Source organism: Rhinolophus hipposideros (assembly GCF_964194185.1).
Source record: "Rhinolophus hipposideros genome assembly, chromosome: 14".
Taxonomy (NCBI): Eukaryota; Metazoa; Chordata; class Mammalia; order Chiroptera; family Rhinolophidae; genus Rhinolophus; species Rhinolophus hipposideros.
The window spans coordinates 3,168,809-3,188,635 of record NC_138060.1 but is presented as its reverse complement, the minus strand read 5'-3'; the positions used below and the strand labels follow the sequence as shown (position 1 = coordinate 3,188,635).

General features: G+C 41.5%; 1 protein-coding gene across 6 annotated transcripts in view; it reads right to left on the bottom strand.

The window, feature by feature from the left end:
• FOXP1 (forkhead box P1) overlaps positions 1 to 19,827 on the bottom strand; it is a 578,556-nt gene that overhangs the window by 324,294 nt on the left and 234,435 nt on the right. Inside the window, exon 1 of one of the 6 annotated variants that reach the window (XM_081071681.1) lies at positions 262 to 334. The exons of the other annotated variants lie outside the window; for them this stretch is intronic. The gene's annotated coding sequence lies outside the window, so the exon portion shown is untranslated. Of the gene's footprint in view, positions 1 to 261; positions 335 to 19,827 lie in introns of those variants that run through there. 6 annotated transcript variants of the gene reach the window in all.

Sequence of the window (19,827 nt, the reverse complement as noted above, 5' to 3'; positions counted from 1 at the left end):
AATAAAGCTGTTCTCTCTCTTTCTTTTTCTCTCTCCCCTACTGCCCCCCCACCCAGCCCCAAGTGCTTCTCCCTGCCAGTTGAAAATTCAGACACATTTCCTAAAAGGCACCTGTACTTGTCTATTTCAACGGAGCCAGCAAATGACAACAGTCCAGGAACCAGGACCGCTGTCAGGAGGCGCCCAGAAGAGCAGCAAAGTAGCCTCTCAACATTTGTAAAATGAAACAAAAGTATCAGCCTTGGCTTCCAATGCACTTACCCGTTCATGGTGAGGAAGGAAAGCTTTGGGGCCGCAGAGGCAATTTTCACCCAAGGAAGAAAGTTGAGAGTTTGTGAGGGAGAAACTCCAGGCGCTTGGTAAGCCTGCGGGCTCAGGGCTCCCGGGCTGGCGGCTGGGTGAGGAAGGACTGAAGGTATGTGGGCTAAACACAACAAAAGCCACTGCCTTACTCTAGATTAAATATGCAGGAAGAGGCCCCTTTGCATAAACACAAACACTCAGCAAATGAATAACTGGCTCAATCAGACGCCCGCTGTGTCTTCTACCTGCCCTCTCTCTGACAGGAGACACCGCTGGTTCCAGGGGACAAGGACTAAACAGGAGACAGTTAAAGGTTTTGTTGCTATACTAACAATTAAAAGGAACTGCATTCATTAGTAATTAAGAACTGGCTGGTGGGGAGGTGGTACAGGGAGGGGATACGGTGCTATTGTTGTATCTCCAGCTACTCCTAGAAGAACTTGGCATGAGACACATCGGAATGAGACACAGAGAGTTTTACTGTAGTTTGCATTTAAGATTGCAAACATTCAGTGAGAGTTTTAAACAATCACATTTTCAGCCACAATTCAAGGTCAAGCATATACCTCGTTTTCTGCTTTACACATTATAAACTGATCCTTGTGAGCCTACAGAAAGATCTATTTTATACACATATAAAAATGTACACACATACATCTGTGTACACGCATGTACATGTGTATATACACACACATAAAATATCCACACATGCATTTCTAATTAAAGAGAATAAACCAAAAAAAAATGCCACTTTACATTCCTTAGTTCACTAATAATTTAAGGAAAATAATTTGAGTCGTCCAAAAATACATCCCAAATGCCTGCCTTTCAAATGTCATCAATCCATGACCATTCATTTAAAAACATTACCCATATATTAGAAAGGATGCTTTTAACTGAGTGGCCTAACCACTTATAATTTCAATTAAATAACATAATTACAGTCAACAATTTTCTCCATTTCGGCAGAAAATGTGCCATACCTCAGTGTAATTTGTCCTTAGCACTGACAATCGCAGCAAGAGGGGACACACGCAGGCACGAGGAACTCACTAGTGCCTTTACTTGGTGTGGGAGTCGACTCACACTCACCCCAACTAACCGCTTCCTGCATGTTCCAGCTACACGCCGCTCCTGGCAACTAATTCTTTTTCATAACTTTTGCAGTACTGAATGATTTTGATTGAAACACAAATAAGATTGTGTTCACCTACTTCCCTCTAATGTCACCTGGTACTTCGGGGGCAAACTTGGCTCTGCTGCTCCATAGGATGTGTCTAATTGTTCCTTGGACCAAGCTGGGCGGGTCACATATCCTTCAGGGCCTCAGAGAGGGCGCTGCGATTATGCCAGCTAGCCAAGGGAAATAAGGTGGCTTTCTAGCTCAAAAGCGAGCTTTATTTTATTAATACAACACTGTTTAATGACTCTTTCTGCCACACAAGCAAAACAATTTTACTGAAAAGTTTAAAAAAATTACAAACAAAACAACAAAAAGTCCATTTCAAACACATATTATGGCATACCATGGAGACAAGAGAAACAAAATGAAAAGATTCCTAAAGCCCCAAAGAAGAAAACACAGATTCTCTAAGGGGTTCCCACAGAAACTAAAGACTCCTACTCTGTTCACTATTTTGTCTTGAAACGACCTTCCAAAGAACGTGTTAGATAACCACTTTCATAGAAGACAGTGATCTAAGCTTGAGGCAAATAAACCATAGAATAAAATTTCATGAGTATATCACCAGAAAAGGCCTGTGGCCATCCCCACGGAGCTTCTAATGACTGTTTTGGCAGTTCTGGTGGGTAGTTATGCTGCCCAGCTCGTGGGTATCTCATAGTGGTGGAGCAAGCTAATGGACGTGCTGTTAGTGGAATCCAATATTAATGCTCTGTGTCGTGCAGACCGGGATGCAGCCAAATATATTATACAATTATAGGTCGTATCTGATTCCATAGGTATTAGATACTGTACTCTAAATTAATATTTTAATGAGGACAGTGAAACAAAGACGACAGTCCAGGTAAGGGACCCATGCATTGTGACCCAGCTAAGCTCCTGCTGCCAGAGTGCTGGATCCTGGAGCAAACGGCACAGACACAGGGGCTGTGACAAAAATCCCTATGCAAGCTTTAGCTGCTGAGTGACACGTACTGATGCAGAGTCAAAGAAGTCATCCTCACAGAACGCCACTCGCTGTAAGCTTGAGAGAGTATGGAGAGGGAAAAAATGGGGGGGAGGGAGTAGTGGCAGTGAGACCTCCAGAAAATAAACAGGGTGTACAGTTTCAAAGGCTGCAGACACAGACATTTCATTGTTCAAGCCAATTATCAGTGGAAAATAATAACAACAGATGGATTCAGAGTCACTGACTTTTCATATGCACTTCATCTCCGCGGAACAGATGATGAAACGCGAGAGCTATCTCAAAAAGGCAAAACATCTTTCAGTAAAAGAACTCTACAGTCCAGATGGGGACCTTCTAAGTCTGCTGATTATCTTCTTATAATGTTGTAAGATAGACTTACTAAAACATTTCAAGAACTGATCAGATATGATGCGTACAATGGCTTCATTATTGGAAGGAGTTGCCTCAGACTTGTGACTAAACCAGGCAGAGATTTCAATAAGGTTAGGACTGTAAGTTTCCTGTTTTCTCATCAGGGACTGAAGGTTCCAACTAAAACTAGAAATCTATGCACAACAGGAGAATAAACCCTTGCCCAAGGATCCCACATTTGTGCCCTTCTCTTGTTTGAGCAAAGAAAAAAAGAGATAAACTGGGACTGTGAAAAGGACATTAAATTATTCTGAAGCATTCCATCATGTTGGGGAAAAAAAAGCTCCAAAGCAATTCCTTATTAAAAGCATTCAGTGATAAAATATCATCCCTTATATGCAGTTAAAATATCTTAAATATCCCCTTGCCACTGGTGATCGCAAAATATAATTTGCTTTTAGTAGAAAATAAACATAAATTTCAATGGTGGTGTGATAAACAGTTATAATAAATGCCAACCAAACACATAGGCAAAACCCAGCAACCTGCCCCAAACCACTCTCACTTAAATAGCACCAACTCAGACATGCTGATAAAACACAACAGGGAAACCACAACCTGAGAACCTGTTAAAAGTAATAGAAAAAGTTAAAATTTCTAATCAGATAAGCCTCATTACTATTGGAATAACGACGTATCTGTTCTATCATCTATCTATCTATCTATCATCTATCTATCTATCTATCTATCTATCTATCTATCTATCTATCATCTCCATCCATCCACCCCACATTCATATTATAAAAATCTTTCTGTGAATTGACATAAAATATGGTAGAAATCACTGTGCTAAGAAAAAAGAAAAGCTGATCCACCCACTATTTACTAACATACTTAACATTTAAAAAATATTTTTATGAACACACTGTTGACTTCACAAGTTTATAACGTAAGTAAAAAAAAAAATTAGAGCAAGGCTTTTCTTTCAAAGTACTCTGACAAAAGTAAATTCATAGCAGAACATACAAGCATGAAGAAAATATTGCCGAGGGCAAAATTCTGCAACTGCTTTAAGAAGCAAACAAGAACACAAAAGATGTGTGATACAACCATCTGGCCTGGCCTCCTCGTACTATATCAATGCCTCAACTCTGCCCCCACCCCCTGAGTCAGCCCACACCAAGGCCACAAAACCAAATGGCTTCACTTATGTTTCCTGCATTGCAAATTTACACAATGCACTCAGAATGCAAGAGTGAATTTTTACACATAAACTAGTACCTTAATTTTTTTTCTCCCTTCAACAATTTTGTTGTCATTGTTGGAGTAGGACTTCTTTGAAAAACCACTAAGAATTTCACTGTGATAAGGGAAGATTTCCCCACATGGATATATCTATTTAGGCTCAAGAGAAACCCCCCTTCAAAACCTTAATCTATACCTCCCTGTGTTTTCTGTTATACGCAGATACTAGATGTGGACGTTTTTAAAAAAGATCCTAAAATTATTCCAATTAAACCTTTACTTTTTTCCTTTTTGCTCTAAATTGTGGGTTGTTTCCCCCATGTATTGGAAATAACTGCACTCATTTTTAATCACCATCCTTGAAAGTCAGCATGCTCATTGAATTTTCCTTCTTTGGCTCATTCTACAAACATTTACTGAGCAACTACTGTGGTGTCAGGAACTTGCCGGACAATGGATGATGAAAATCATTATTTCCCCACATGCTAGCAGAGCCTGCCTGGTCCATTTAACCAGAAACTCTAGTTTATAAAAAATCTTCCAAATGCTGACAGAGCTGAAGCATTTTATTTGTTTATGTACTTATTTGGGCAGGCAGATATAATAGATATTTGAAAAGTTAGGGCACATCTGTAGGTATCCAATTGCTTTCAAAGGTGGGAATTAAAGCTTTTAATGGAAATCTGTTTCGATAAAATCAGTATAGGCCATCATAAATGGTTCCAACAATTAATAAAAATAACTGGAAAAAGATATCCTCACAGGACAACTCTACTCTTGGCTTTTCTGCAGGGCGTGCCAGGGGCAGGATTCTGTATCAGGCAAACCTTCTCAGTCAGAGTGAAGACTCACAAGGTGGGCAGTGGGTGGGGGCAGGGCCAGGCCTGGCTGACGTCTGTTTTCTTGCTGACAATGGTTTTCCACCTCCCTTGAATCCCTCTCCAGTGGTCCAGGATAACAAGGCTTTGCCTAGATTCTCAGGGGGCTGGGTTTTTGTTCCCTTCTGGGCGTGGTCTGCCCAGGACCACAGAGCTTCTGGTGTGGACAGCAGTGGTAATCCTAGGACACACACAGCGAATCCCGCCGTGGGCGAGGGACCCCGCTAATTGTTTAAGCCTGCGCGGCTGTCTGGCCACCAGTTGGCAGGCACAGCTCATGGCTTCCTACCAGACGTAGGTTGCACAGCTGGAGCCAGATGACAAGCTCTCACAGATATTCTTCCCATGGCCACATCTGGCTTCTGGCGGCTCCAATCTGTAGCTAAACTGATTTTGTTTGGTTTTTCTGGGAAAGTTTGAGCAGCAGATAAGACCAGTCATATTAATGTTGACTATGTGCATTTCAGTTTGGGACAAAATACCAGAATATAAACTCCATGAAGGCAAGGACTTCATGCGTCTTGCAAGTTGCATCCCAGTACAGAACAGTAGCCACACACGGCAGTAGTTGAATAGATATGTATGAAATAAACAACACGAAGCAGCATGTAAGTTGAATAAAAACATTTCTGTATTTCATTCCAGCTCCTCTATTCCTACTGTTATGCGTACACCACACATAGTATTATGCTAGAACTCCGGCTGCCCATAGAAAAGACTCCAGTGGCTCCACGTTAAACTTTATTGTGGGCATACTGACCCAGGGAGAAAGACACTCACGAATGGAGCCCTTCGCACAGTCAGTGCAGTTGGCAAGACCTCCCAACAATCCTTCCCTGAAAATCACGGTCTCCCAGTACTAACCACATCCCGACTTCATCAGTAAAACCTGGCAGCAATGTGCCCACAGTGCTGCAACTGACCTGAAAGGAGAAACTTACCTTTTGGCCACCAGGGAAAAGCCAAAGGATGACGCAACTTTTCCTGGCACCTTTTCATCCCATTTCCTTTCCCATGCCTCTCTTCCTGAATTCCCTGACATTTGCAGATTCCAGCTCCTTCTACACTCAACTTTAACCCATCCCAAGGCTTTTACAAAGCTCCCCACCTCCCTCGCTCCCACTAAAAATGGCGACATAATTTGCAACCAGGTGGGACCCACCCTGCTGGCTGCTTGGCTGCAAAGGTTTCTGATGCTTAGGGTCGCGGTGCTAACCTGCATGCTAAGGAACCTTTGGTCGTATGACAGTACAGCCCCGCTGATGCCCCAGACCTTGAGGAAGCAGGAGGGATACTTGGTAGAAACCTGGTATGGCTGTTCAGAGAGGGTGCTGCTCCCCCAGTGCCTCAAACAAGAATGGCTGAAACGGGCAGATGACTCTGACAAGCTTAGCATGTGTCTTCAAGGAAGCAGCAGGACTCAAAAGCACACTAGATGAAGCTGCTGCCTGAACTCACTCCCTTTTCTGTCATGTAAAGTGCAGGGATAGGAGGGCGGGTGTGGACAATGCTTTCCAGCTACATGTAAGTGTCTGAAGGGAGCTGTGTGTCCATGATGAAGGCCTGGGCGGTTGGGGGCGTGCTTCTGGTTCCCCTTGGAAGGAACCGCTTATCTCATAATGGGTGGTTCAGGAAGACTCGCCCCTAAAATGCCTCTCCTCCTTTCTTCCTGCTTTTTCGAATTACTTTAAATGTGGGAAAATGCCTTCCCACAATTCCACAGTCACAAGGAAAGTTTATGGTAATCAAGGGAGAAGCCACGCAACAGGATGCCAGTGGCCGGCACCTTAGCCGGAGCAGAGGGTAAAGACAACAAGGAACCCGGAGGAAACAGAAACATTGTTCCAAGCAGGGAAATGCGGGCAGCACGAGGCTGGCAGTCTGTGGGATGCACATCTTTGTTTTCTAGTTTTCATTTTTTTTAATTTATTGGGGTGACTATTGTTAGTGAAATTACATAGATTTCAGGTGTACAATTCTGTATTATATCGTCTATAAATCCCATTGTGTGTTCACCACCCAGAGTCAGTTCTCCTTCCATCACCATATATTTGATCCCCTTTACCCTCATCTCCCTACCACCCACCCCCCTTACCCTCTGGTAACCACTAAACTATTGTCTGTGTCTATGAGTTTATGTTTCTCGTTTGTTTGTCTTGTTCTTTTGTTGTCAGGTTTATATACCACATATCAGTGACACATCTTCATTTTTTAACGCGTCCTCCGGCTGCCTCAATTCAAACTCAGATTAAAGCACATAGTGCTGCACAGCACAGCTGAGCTGGAGACAGTTCAGACCCTACACAGATTTGAGAGCCTGAGCTCAAAACTCAGCTCTGCTGCTTACTGGCCTTGGGGATGCAGGCAAGTTAGTTAAGTTCTCTGTCCCTAGGGTGCTCATCCATAAAATGGGCCTAACTGTAGTGCATAATGTGCACCTGAGGAATAATGAAAAAAAAAATGCTTAGAAAAGTGCCTGGCACATAGTAAGTACTACAGAAGTGATAACCGCTGTTTTCATAACTAGGGATGACATAACTTAAGAAAATCTAAAACTTCCTATGCTTCATTTCTGCCGTCTCTACAACTCATTAATAATATCTGGTTAGGAGCCACGCTACAGACTAGAAAAAAGAAGACAACGTATACCAGATCTCAAACTTCTTAAGAACACAATGCTAAAATCAAATCAAAGTCCTTATTTTCCCCCTCAATGTTAGCTGGAGAATTGTAAATTTAAGATTGGGGTCTCATCTACCTCCATGGAGGGAAAGTCATTAGCTACAAGAGCTACAATCCAAGCTCAGCATCAGCTGCTTGCCCTGCCAAAGGCCAAAGAACACTTTGGGGAGATGTTCGAAGAAGCCAGGAGGAGAATCCAGCCTGGAACCCCAAGGTATCCAAACACATTTTCTTGTACATTTCAAGTCTGTGCATATAGATTCTATTACTGATTTAGGATCTTAAACAGCTTGTTTATTTTTAAAATGCCTTTCAGCTCACCTCTAATAACATGTTTCTTTGACTTGGTTGAACTATGCCTCAGAAGAATTACAGGCGGGAATACGGCTGGGTGAAAGGTTCAGTGAACTAATCCACACCTGGTCTATGTAAAAAAAAAAAAAAAAAGAAAGAAAAGAAAGGCTCATATTTTCCACATAGAAACAAGTCTCTTTATATGAACCAGTCTTTTATTTAATTGCTAAGGCACTTTCCACGCCATACAATCTTTTATGAGCTTCTTCAGTGGGGTGGGGAAAAGAATCACCACCCAGTCATACGTGGAGCGTTAATAGTGACAAATAATAATAATAATAATAATAATAATAATAATAATAATGGAAAAGCACAAAGCCCATTCAGAATAGAAAGAGGTAGATTTATTTTACCAGAAATTCCTTGACCAAGTTTTACCAATGACAAAAGACAAGGATGTCCCCCAAAAGCAGTCTGGGGATCAAGTGACACGTATTGTGTCTTCATGACCAAAATTCAAGTTCTTCTGCACTGATTGTGTGACCCAGACTTTTAAATGTAAGGAATGAGGCTTAGATAGGAAAAATCACAGATGAGAGAGAAGAATGAACACATTTCAGAGCAGAAACGTACCGCTCTGGGGGTCTAAGCAAGGCACCCCCACCTGGGCGTACATTCAGTATGAGACTGAGCCAAGGAGGCGGTGTGGGTAAAGGCAGGGAGAAGAGAGCCTCTGACTCCCAACAGGGGTAGAAAAGCAGGGGCTAGAAAACGTGGCTGCTAGAAACACCAGTCACGCCACCTGAAGCTAGAACCTAAAAAAAGCTTTCTTCTAGAAAGTCATGACTTCAGCTCTCCAAGCATCTTGTTTTTTCTTCTCACTTTTATTATTCCTAAGAAAACTCCTTCTAATGAACTCTGGTTTGAAGTAGGTGGAAAAGGAGGTATTTTCATACCTTATTTAAGAAGGAACAAAGAGAAGCGGAAAGAACAAAGGGAAGTGAAAGGCACGAACCGGATCTTATATTAATTTTTGCTCCAAAAGACGCATGAGGGCTTATGTTCAGGGGAATGTCATCCTGAAAAATCATGCTAGGGCTTATTTCCGGTTAGGTCTTATTTTCGGGGAAACACGGTAAGAGAAACTCCTAGTGACTCAGCTAGAATCTCGTAAGATGCTTTCCTTCTCTAGACTTCAGTCTCCTCATGGGGCAAAAGAGTGGTACTCACGGATGGAGTCCAACTGGTACATGGTGGTCACCTGAATGAGTTATTAAAATACTGAAACACCTGTGTACTAGTTGGAAAAACAGCATTTGCACCAAGCTGTTTTAGTCCACGCTCAGCCACTACTCTAACTTTCCCAGAATCCGCATGGCACAGCAGGGTCCCCAGTGCCCTGCATGCAGGCTGTGCCTAGCGTTCAACCCCGAGGGCCCCTATCTATGCTGCACCTGTTAGCTCCTTGGCCTATCGTCTCAGATGCTCTGACAGGTCCTTTTCCAAAGCTAGGATGCAAAGGCCACCAGGGCCAGCTTATGTCCTAGAGAAAGCCACAACCTGGGACCCAGAGAGAGACAAAAAGGCTGCGACCAGCAGAGCAGCAGACCCACGAGGGGCCACCTCCTCCTCAAGTTACTTCCCCCACGGGGGCATCTGTACGTAGGCCTATACTCATGAAGCAAATCAGTGGAATCCTAGGGCAAATTCTTAGGGCTCAATTTGTTTTCAAAAGCTGGAAAGAAATACATCATTGTGAAATAACTCTCAAAGTGAAATCCTGAGCTCTGAGGGAAATTACCAACACATGTAATCAAATTATATTTACCATGGAAATTTCTAATAGCTCATACTTCTACCCTGCTTTTACAACTCTTTAGGAAAAGGAATATTTCTCTATTCAATGTTCCAAATTTCCATAGCAGAGTTGTGGCATTATACATGCTGAAATATATAGGAAAGAAAAAAAAGTTTCCCATTATTATCATTTCCTTCAACCTCCTATTCCTTCTATGCCACCATTACTCAAAAGTCACTCATTTTTCTGGCTGACATGACGCCATACCGTCACTTGATCAGGTGTGGGGTACCACATGGTATGAATAAATACTTATCCACAACCGCATATTAAATGGGAATTTGCAAAGGCGAGCTCCGGAGACAAAGACGTTTCTATATAGAAATATTAACTAAGAATTTAAGTAAATGGCCCCACTGGAGAAAAAAAAGTTCTAAAGTAGCAATATAAACTATATTTAATAGTAACAAAAAATATTTTCCTTTTGGGAAAGCAATTTGGGCTTCTAAAGGTTACTGCCTTTCACGTGACAGCACAGTGTGCCTAAATTATTTCATTTCCTAAAACACAGATGCTAGGCCCCAAAATTCTACTTTGTGAGAGTTAATTTTTTAAATTAATCTTCTCCCAAATATAATACTCAAATAAAAAACTATTTTGGTACCTCCCCCCCCCCCAATTGTTATTTTCTTAAGCACTTGAGTATCACACATCCCAAAGAACATATGTTCCCAAGGAAAGGAAAAAAACAGGCTCTAGAACTAATACACAATGAAAAATAAATTTAAAGCAGCCTTCTGGTCTGACATAAGAATATAAAAATGATATGAGCAAGAACAGCTTAGTTTACATACTTTTCAGTCACAGCTGCTGCTCCGAAACCACAATACCTTTAAAATGACATTTTAAGGAAACAGATACGCCATGGCTTTCGCCATAGCTAGATGGAGCTAACACTGAATTAAAGGGGCTTCTCCTGTTATTCACATACTTGATACAACCCTGTACACTGGCAGAATTAAAAAGAAAAGAGTGATTCATGTTTAAATAATGTACTGATAAACAGAGCAAATTACAAATAATTCTACGCAGCAAGATTTTCTTTTTCCCCCTTTAAAATCATAAGACTCGGAAATCAAAACAGAGTTTTGGGGAGAGAGGGAACAAGTCCACTCTTCTTGGTTAATATTTAACTGGGTCCTCCACATCTCTTGGAGAGACCTCTGCAGGTCCAGTGATACGCCCATGAGAGGCTCCTCTCTCTGCAAGAGATGTGGGCACTTCCCTGAATAAATGAAAATAACATACAATTAAATCAGACTGTTCAATTAATAAATTACTTCGATGGACCTTGCAGGCCAAGTCCTCTTTAATTACATAATTTAAAAAATATTTGCACATTGCAATCACTGAAATTGGCTTTGAGGTTTCATAATACATACTTAACACTTGAGTTAGAGAACAAATTTATTTAATAAATGCAGGCCTAAGTGCTATAAGGCCACACTACTCAAACTGCAAAATCACTTAGCACATCCTCAGGAAAAGCAAATAAACTTTTCCACTATTTGGACGCAGACTGCTGTTGAGTATCAGAAGAGGCTGGCTGACTTTCTGCGTTTTCTCTGTCATGTGTTGCCTACAAATCTGACCATTTTGAGAGGTAATTAGAATAGAGCTAATGGACAAAATGGTTCCAGCTAAAGATAAATTAAAGATAAACTAAGATGGAAGATGTCAAGAACCTAGTAGTAAAAAGCTTTTCAGAGTACAACAAAGAAAAGTGTGTCCCCTCTCCATTTTTCACTTTCAGGACACCAAAATACACCACACAATAACATGGTTACTGAGCGTTAAGGTGTGTGCCACTGGGAAAGCACACACAACTCAGGGGTGAGGAGGACTTTCCTCAAAAGGATGGAATCACACGGAACCCAAAAGAGGGCAGAAACACTTTCAAGTACTGTACTTCTGACATTATTATCGGGGCCGAGATGCTGCCATTAAGTGAACTGTCTACAAAACCACTTGAGCTCTTTGGCACCACAACTTGCTTAGCCTTCACATTTGGATGGAAATTTTTCTCAAATACATACGCTTCCAATAACCACTTCACGCTTTACACCCACAAGGACCTCTGAACTTTCTGAGCAGCCATGTGGGGCTGACTCTATTGACACCAACACCCCCCAGACCACATGGCAGGTTGTTATTAGTTATTTGTTATTATGAGGAGCGGTTCTTCTCCTCATAGATTTCTGTCCTGTACCATCCAGCCTGCTATGCTCCCACTTGACTGTTCTGCTTTCCTCCAAAAAGCTTCTTAGTGTTAGTTAACTGCCACTTAAAAAGGCATCTAACTTTCTGAAATTTAAATTTTTTCAATAAGGTTTAAGTAGAAGATTCTGGTGAGAACTTGAAATCTCTGTTATCAAACAAAATAAGCAAATTCTTCTCTTAGTCTCATGTTCCCTTCTCATCTTCTCGCGTTCCCAAATTTCTGGAAAGAGTCGTTGACACTCCTGATCTCCATTTATTCACCTCCCATACCTCCTTCAGTCCTCCCCACAGCCCTGCGACCCCTGGGGCCAAGGTCATCCAGTTTTCAGTTTCTTCTGATCTGGTCTGCTGGCTCCATTTGGCAGGGCTGACCCTCTCTTCTTCTCAAATACTTCTCCGCTGTCCTCCCTGGGACTTTGGCCTTCCGTTTTCCCCCAAGTTCTTCACACCCTCCTTTCCTCCAACTACGTCTCCTCCCATGGTCCTCTTAAGGGGGGTGCACAGATAAGGGGGGGTCCCTTAGTGAAGTTACCACCACCCACTAGCAAATGAAGCCAAACACTCTTTGGAGGCAGCTCTGACACCTCCTGCACCACACCCAACAACAGATCAGTTCCATTCTCTTTTCTTCATCCCAGTTGGGATTCACAAGCCCGCACAAGACAGCCTTGCATGGACCCCTACAATTGCCTTCTCACGGCGCCTGCCTGCCCTTGGACTTGCTCTCTTCAAACCTGCCCATACGGAAGACAAACGAATCCAATGAAATGGAAGTTTACAAAGTCTTCTCAATTCCTAGATGGCTTCCCAACCACATCTTCGTGTTTTTGAAACCAGGATGCATCTCGCAATGGATGTGGATTCTTAATGTCACATGCTCCCCAGGTGCAAGGCCCACCGCTGCTGACAACGGTCTTAGCCGTCTAAGGCCCAGAAGGTCACGTGGAAATGTCCGAAGTTACTCAGAGGGCCCATCTAGAGGTTGGCCACAGCCTGGTCTTCTGGTCGCACCTCTTGCTATTCGTTGATGTCCTTTCCACCTTCAACAGACTCCACTGCACATCGCTGCGCCTTTGTAAAGAGCAGCCTTCCACTGATCACTCTGCCCCTCTTCTCCTAGAGAAGTCACCTGTCACAGCTCAGGCATGAATGTCACGTCCTCCAAGAAGCATTCTCTAACCTCTCTTTAGATCTATGCTCTGTTATTTGTTCTATTTGCATACAGTCCTTGTCCTAATATAACAATGATTCCATCTCATTATAATGCTCTAATCAACCGTTTCTCCTGGTATTCTGCATGCCTATTCTATTAAAGGCACTTAATGCATCTATTTAATTACTTAATTATTTGAGATATAATTGACATACAACATTATACTAGTTTCAGGTGTACAACTAACATATCTTTTTGAATGAAAAAGTTGATGAACTTTAATAAACAAAGTTAATGGCAATAATTCTTCAGTTCCTTCACAAAATCAACTCTTTTCAATAAATAATCTTAGTTCCTCTCCCCACTGAAATCATTCAGAAAGGTGAGGTCAGGCAGATTGCATCTGCATAGTATTTGTTTCCTGCTCTAAAGATGTATAAAATGTTATCACGGATGATATTTATGGGATAGCTGAGATATAAATGGAAGAAAAAAATCTTATGTTTTCTTGAAGTAAAATTACCTTATTGTTCATAATATGATATAAAGAAAATAGAATGAGCAAGGAAGCTATAAGGATTTAATCAAATAGACTTCTTATAAATAAGAATTGAGATTCACTATCCACCAAAAATGCAATTACCCTCCCACGACTAACAGTAGCCTAATTTAAACTCTGCACCAAAAAAAGCCTGCAGGTTACAAGACAATTTTACATTAAGGTCTCAGATGAGCCTTGATGCCATTTCCTTTCATGGACCTGTGGTCTCCTCAACTTCAGTTTTAATAACATTGTCAGCATCCTACCTCCAGCATCTCAAACTTTACAGTCAGCCTTCAAAATAGTGTAAATGAAAGAGCTGTCATGGGTCACACCTTGACCTCCCATCTTTGGCAGATTTGGTACTGGTGTTAAAACAAGAAACCTGTACCAGCCAGCAATAGCCCCAGGCTTAAGAAATGTATCATTTAAGGGACCAAAGGATAAAAGCCAACCTCTGGAAATATGAAATGACAAATAGGACCAAACAACATTCTCTCCAGGGTTCATATTTTCAGAAATACAGAACTAAAAATATCAGAAGAAATTTGTTTACAATGTAAGTAAAGCTAAATGGCAGATGCAATCAGATGTTATTTTCCATAGTTATGACTTGGATGAATCATTTAACTTCTCTAGTCCTCAATTGCTTTACCTGTAAAATGGGGTACGGAGGGGTGTCTGTGAGTCAAATGTGATCATGTGTGTTATGCTCATAGGTAGACCTTCATTTAGGCATGTGTGCAGAGGTGTGTGAAAGAGAGAAGACAGTGATTGTTGCTACAACTCCTACATTAGCCATTTATCGTTTAACAAATGTTCGTGAACACCACTCTGTGCCACTGGAATGCAAAAGAGAATAAAAGTTGGTCCCTGCCCTCAAGGAAATCATAGCCAAGATGTGTGCTGTCCAAAACAGTTGTATTAGTGGATTTTTAATTAAATCACATGTGGATATTTTAGTTAAAATCAGTTGTATGAGTCTCATTTCTAGTGCTCCATAGCCACACGAAGCTACATACTGGCTAGCATATTGGATAGTGTCAACATTTTCATTATTGCAGAAAGTTTTGTTGAACAGCTCTGACCTAGAGGGGCAAGACAGCCAAGTATGCAGGTAAATTTTAATATACTGTGATAAGTGATAATTTGGCAGGAGAAAAGATGTTCTAATGGTGGTGATGTTCTTGAAGAAGAGGTAAATTTTGTTTTTCTAGAGCAGAAAAGGGGGAGCCGGGGGAGTAAACCATATGCACAAAGGCACAGAGTCATCAAGAGGCACTGGGCTCCAGGAGGTACGGGCAAGCTTCCCCTGGGGACTGGACCGGGGGGGAGCGGCTGGGCTCCAATGAGGGGCCTCGCAGGCCAAGAAGTGAGGACTGAACTCAGAACACGGGGGGTCATGAAGAGGTCCAGTGACCCTCAGAACACGAGCCATGCATACTCGGCAGCTCTGAGGTGCACATGAGAATTCCTCGAGGAAACTTCTGCACCTGCTGATGCCCGAGCCCTGACCCTGACTGAATTCAATCCATTTCTGGACATGGGGCCCGGACCTCAGGAAGTCTTAGTCCCGAAGTGACTGCAATGCAACCAGGGTTGAAAACCAATGAAGATGACAAAGAACTGGGATTGTGGTGAAGCTAGAATGAAAAAGGACAAGAAAGAGTCTACCGCAGATGTCCTAACAAGAGGGCATGGGGACCTCACGGAACACAGGCAGGGGGAGGACCAAGAGCAAATGCTGATTCGGGTCGAAGTTTCTAAGATAGAATTAATCTGACCCAGAAACCAAGAACATGAGCAATTGGAGAAGAAAAAATAGAATACAATACAACATTAGAACTTCTATCCTGTGGCAATAATGATCAATATGAAGCATGCAGAAAAGTGAGCACGTGTGGGAGGGGAAGAATGACACCAGTTCTAGAGGCATTCGCCTCGGAGCATCTGGTGAAAGGCCGAGGAGGCCAGAGGAAAGATTTGCCTGGATTCTGCTACAGAAGACGGCCAGAGTGGGGAACAGAGGATGTGTGAAGAATTCTTGCAGACTGTAGAGTACAATATTTTCCTTTAAACTTCAGCCTATCAGAATAATAGAAAAGACACGTACTTTAAAAGTTCTATTCCTCTCTATCTGGTCCACACTGTGTCTCACTGCCCTCACCTGCCTGGCATCACCAACCTGACACAGGCATCCTGTCCCCACACAACTACTGGTTGGTGGTATGGCCTCAAACAAATCATGTGACTCCCCAGGCCAGGGCTTCAATGTCTTAACAGTCAACAGAGAAAGCTGGACTAGAACTAGAGGCTACCACAGGGTCCCTTCAGTTGAAGATTTGATGATACATTACATTCTACAGAACAGAAATTATATATAAATTTATAATAATTTCTAACATTTGTAATGCATTAATTTATATAAAATTATATTTATTTGTATTCTACAAATACTATATATTCCTGAGATTATAGACATACATTTCATAAATTATATACAGATTCCTATAAGTCATATACATAAATTTCCTTTGTCTTAAAGCTAGTCACCAAAAAGACATACTCGACATGTTGTTTACTCCTGGATCCAGGTTTTGTTCTGTTTTTTCTTTGCAATGCTAAGGTAAGGGGCTGCAAACTCCTATACCTGTAGGGACCAAGGGTCACATGAATGAGTAAAGCAGACTGACAAAGTCTAGGCCATGCCCCAGCTAAAGACAGAGGCTACTATCTGGCTCCAAGCCACGGCTGCCATGCGGGAATGTGGACCGGTGTTGTTCACATTTTCCACAAAACTCAGAAATCCAGGATTGTTCGAGGTATAATCTCTTGATATTTAAATGCTGGGAACCAACACAAATTATTTTAAAATGTGTGGACCAAACCCAACAGACCTGAGGCTGCCAGGCTGTAATCTGCCCCAAGGTATGCCATCCTTCTGTGTCTTTAAACCTCAAAAACATACCAAGAAAGAAACCTTCTCAAGTTCCTATGACAGTTCTGACCACTGGTTTTCGTCTAAGGAAGTTTGGCCAGCAGCACCAGCCCGGGACTAACAGCTACCTTTACTCTGAGTGTACATAAAGAAATCTCCTACAAAATGCATTAATTTTTATGAAACATTTGTGTGAGTCTGAATGGAGACGAGAACATCTGATAAATAAATTCTTTGTGTACCAAATAGCAGGTGGACTTTAACACTTAGAGATAAAAATGTGATGATTTATATTCTGCTGATAGCAGCCATATCTGCCTCAGTGTATTGAATATAGAAAAACACTTTTTTTGGCAGCAATATCACTATTTTGTGTTTTCAAACAAGGAAAAAATCCTTCTCTTTTCATCGTACTTTTTTGTTTTTTTTTAAAACGTGGAGTACTAAGCAATCTGGTACACATTAGGAGAAGGCCAACTGTCCGTGGAATACACCCTTACTTCTTCTTCAGAGAACAATGAAATGTTCCACTGCTACAGAGCAAAAGAGGGTGACTGATAATAGAGAGGGGTTTGCATTCAGAAGGGGTGTCCTGTACATACCCAGTGATTGAGAAATCCATGAAAAGCCTACAAAGAAACACAGATGAAAAACAACAATCCAATAATAATTATAATAAAGTTCCTGGTAATGCCAAAAAAAGCCTGGCGGCCACCTGGGTCTCCAGTGCATCCTATAATGATTGTGATGGCAGAGCTGAGGGTGTTCTGGTGCTCAACACAAAACCTGTAATAGTTCTTCAAGAAGGAAGAATGTGTTTTCAAAGAATGGGAGTAAGAAAGAGTTTGGAGCCAGGTATGTGGACACAAGATTCTAGTTGATCTAAGTAAATGCAACAAATGCAAGAAAGGCTTTCTTGTCATGCTCATGAGCTGTACGTCTTAGGTGAATAAATATTAGGATAAGTTTTTAGCTAACCCCTAAAACCCACTAGTAGTTAGGAGGAAAGAAGACAACAGGGGATGTAGGAGTTGGGGAAAATGGGCTGTGCTAGGCTGTCTGGAACAGGAGATTCTGCAGGAACTCTAAATCTTGAGGGACCCACGAGAAGGGCTGGAAAGAGATGATAAACCAAAGTAATAATGGTGGCAGTAGGAAGAGAAGGGTAATTAGAAAGCAACACTTTATGTGTATCACGCACAGCACTGCACTGTTCTTACTCCCATTTAGCAGACGAGGAAAGTAAGGTCCAGCAGGGTGAACAGGTCCAAGCCAAATAGTTAATAACTGGCGGAGCGTGGATTTGAATCCTACTGTCCAAACTGGAAGCCAATCTCAACCACATGCTATGCTGTCTCCCAAAGTTAGAAACCACAGGACAATACTGAACAAAAGCAAGTAAAGACCAAACTAGAGGGGAGAAGACGAAGGATGCCTTCACAAATGCTTGTGAGGGACGGGCTTTGAAAAATCAATGGGGGGGAGGGGACAGCTGTAAGGCAGGAAGTGACAATGATGCCACCACTCCAAAGAGAGAAGTGGGACAGACTCAATATATTGAAATAGGTCTTCCAGATGCAAACATAAAGGTCACTTGCTTTCCTTCTCACTTGGCCAGCTGCACATTATATGAACTATGTTTAAATATGTACCCACAAATTATGAAATTTAACCACCAATCTATTTCTCAGTCATAAACAGAGCAAATGACCTCCTGTAAAGTGTAGTTCAATTCCATGATACATAAGTGTGTACACATGCATGTGTGTATTTACTGATGACAAATTATATCTGAATCTCAAAGTGCCTCTAATCTAATGCTCCATCTTTTGCTAATTATAATTATGTCTGTCAAAATCAATTGCACACATATGTTTATATTTTTATGACTAAGATGCAGAAACATTCTTCTGAATCAGAAATGTCCTGCCCAGGACCCAGCCTTTTATACGCAAGAGAAGGCCATACAAGTACCTCAGATATTGTTATCTAAAAATACACTACAAAGTCTGTTCACTAGCATTAGGGATGTTTAAAATTATTTTTGAATGGCGAAATAAGTAGTATTCAAGACAGCTGAAAAGACTGTGAGTGTCAATACCTAGGAGCCTCAGTCCTTGAGAACTACACTTGTTCTAGATCTCATTTGGTACCCTGAGAGAACCCTGTCTGTCACCTCTCAACTGGACAGTTGGCCAGTTCTGCCATGAAAATAGTATCACTTGCTCCTCAGAGCAAACCCTTCATATGAGATACCTGCTGGAATATGTAAGTACAGCAAAAAGGGACTTCAGGCCTCAAGGAAGTACATGTGTGACTTCTCTGGGCTTGCTTCCTAATACATCTCTGTTCATTTGGTAGAATTCTTGATGAAACTTGCATTCAATGCAATTTGCCATAGGGCAATGAGGGTGTGAGAGGAGGAAATGCATAATCCTGTCTACCACTAATCATGGCAGTTACAATACTGGCAATTTTGGAATAGCCAAATTGGCTCCATTCAGTTCTCAATACCCTCACCCTGTAGCTAACTGGGTTTCTGGAACCCAAGCATCAGTTTGGTGCTACCTGATCAGCTAGAATGTGACATATCAGCCCTCTTGGTTGTGATTAATTAAAACAGAATAAATGATCTAAACAAAAACGGAGATCTCCTTTCTCAAAGTCTATACTTATTAAGTGTCATAACACAGGGCTGTCACAGGGTATCAAAGATCAAGAACTATAAAACCAGCCAGAAAACAATTAACAAAATGGCAATAAGCACATAACTACCAATAATTACTCTAATTGTACATGGATTGAAATATCTAACCAAAAGACACAGAGTAGCCGAATGGATTAAAAAAATAAGATCCATATAAACAAGACCGTACAAGATTCACTTTAGACATAAAGACACACACAGACTGAAAGTGAAGGGATGGAAAAAGCTATTCCACGCAAATGGAATCCAAAAGAAAGATGGAGTTGCTATACTTACGTCAGACAAGACAGACTACAATAAGAGACAAAGAAAAATGTTACATGATAATAAAAGTATGAATCCAAAAAGAAAATAAAACATTTATAAATATCTATGCACTGAACATATGAGCACTTAAGTATATAAAGCAAATATTAACAGACCTAAAGAGAGAAATAGACAGCACTACAAAAATAGTAGGGGACTTTATTACCCCACTTACATCAATGAATTGATCATCCAGAC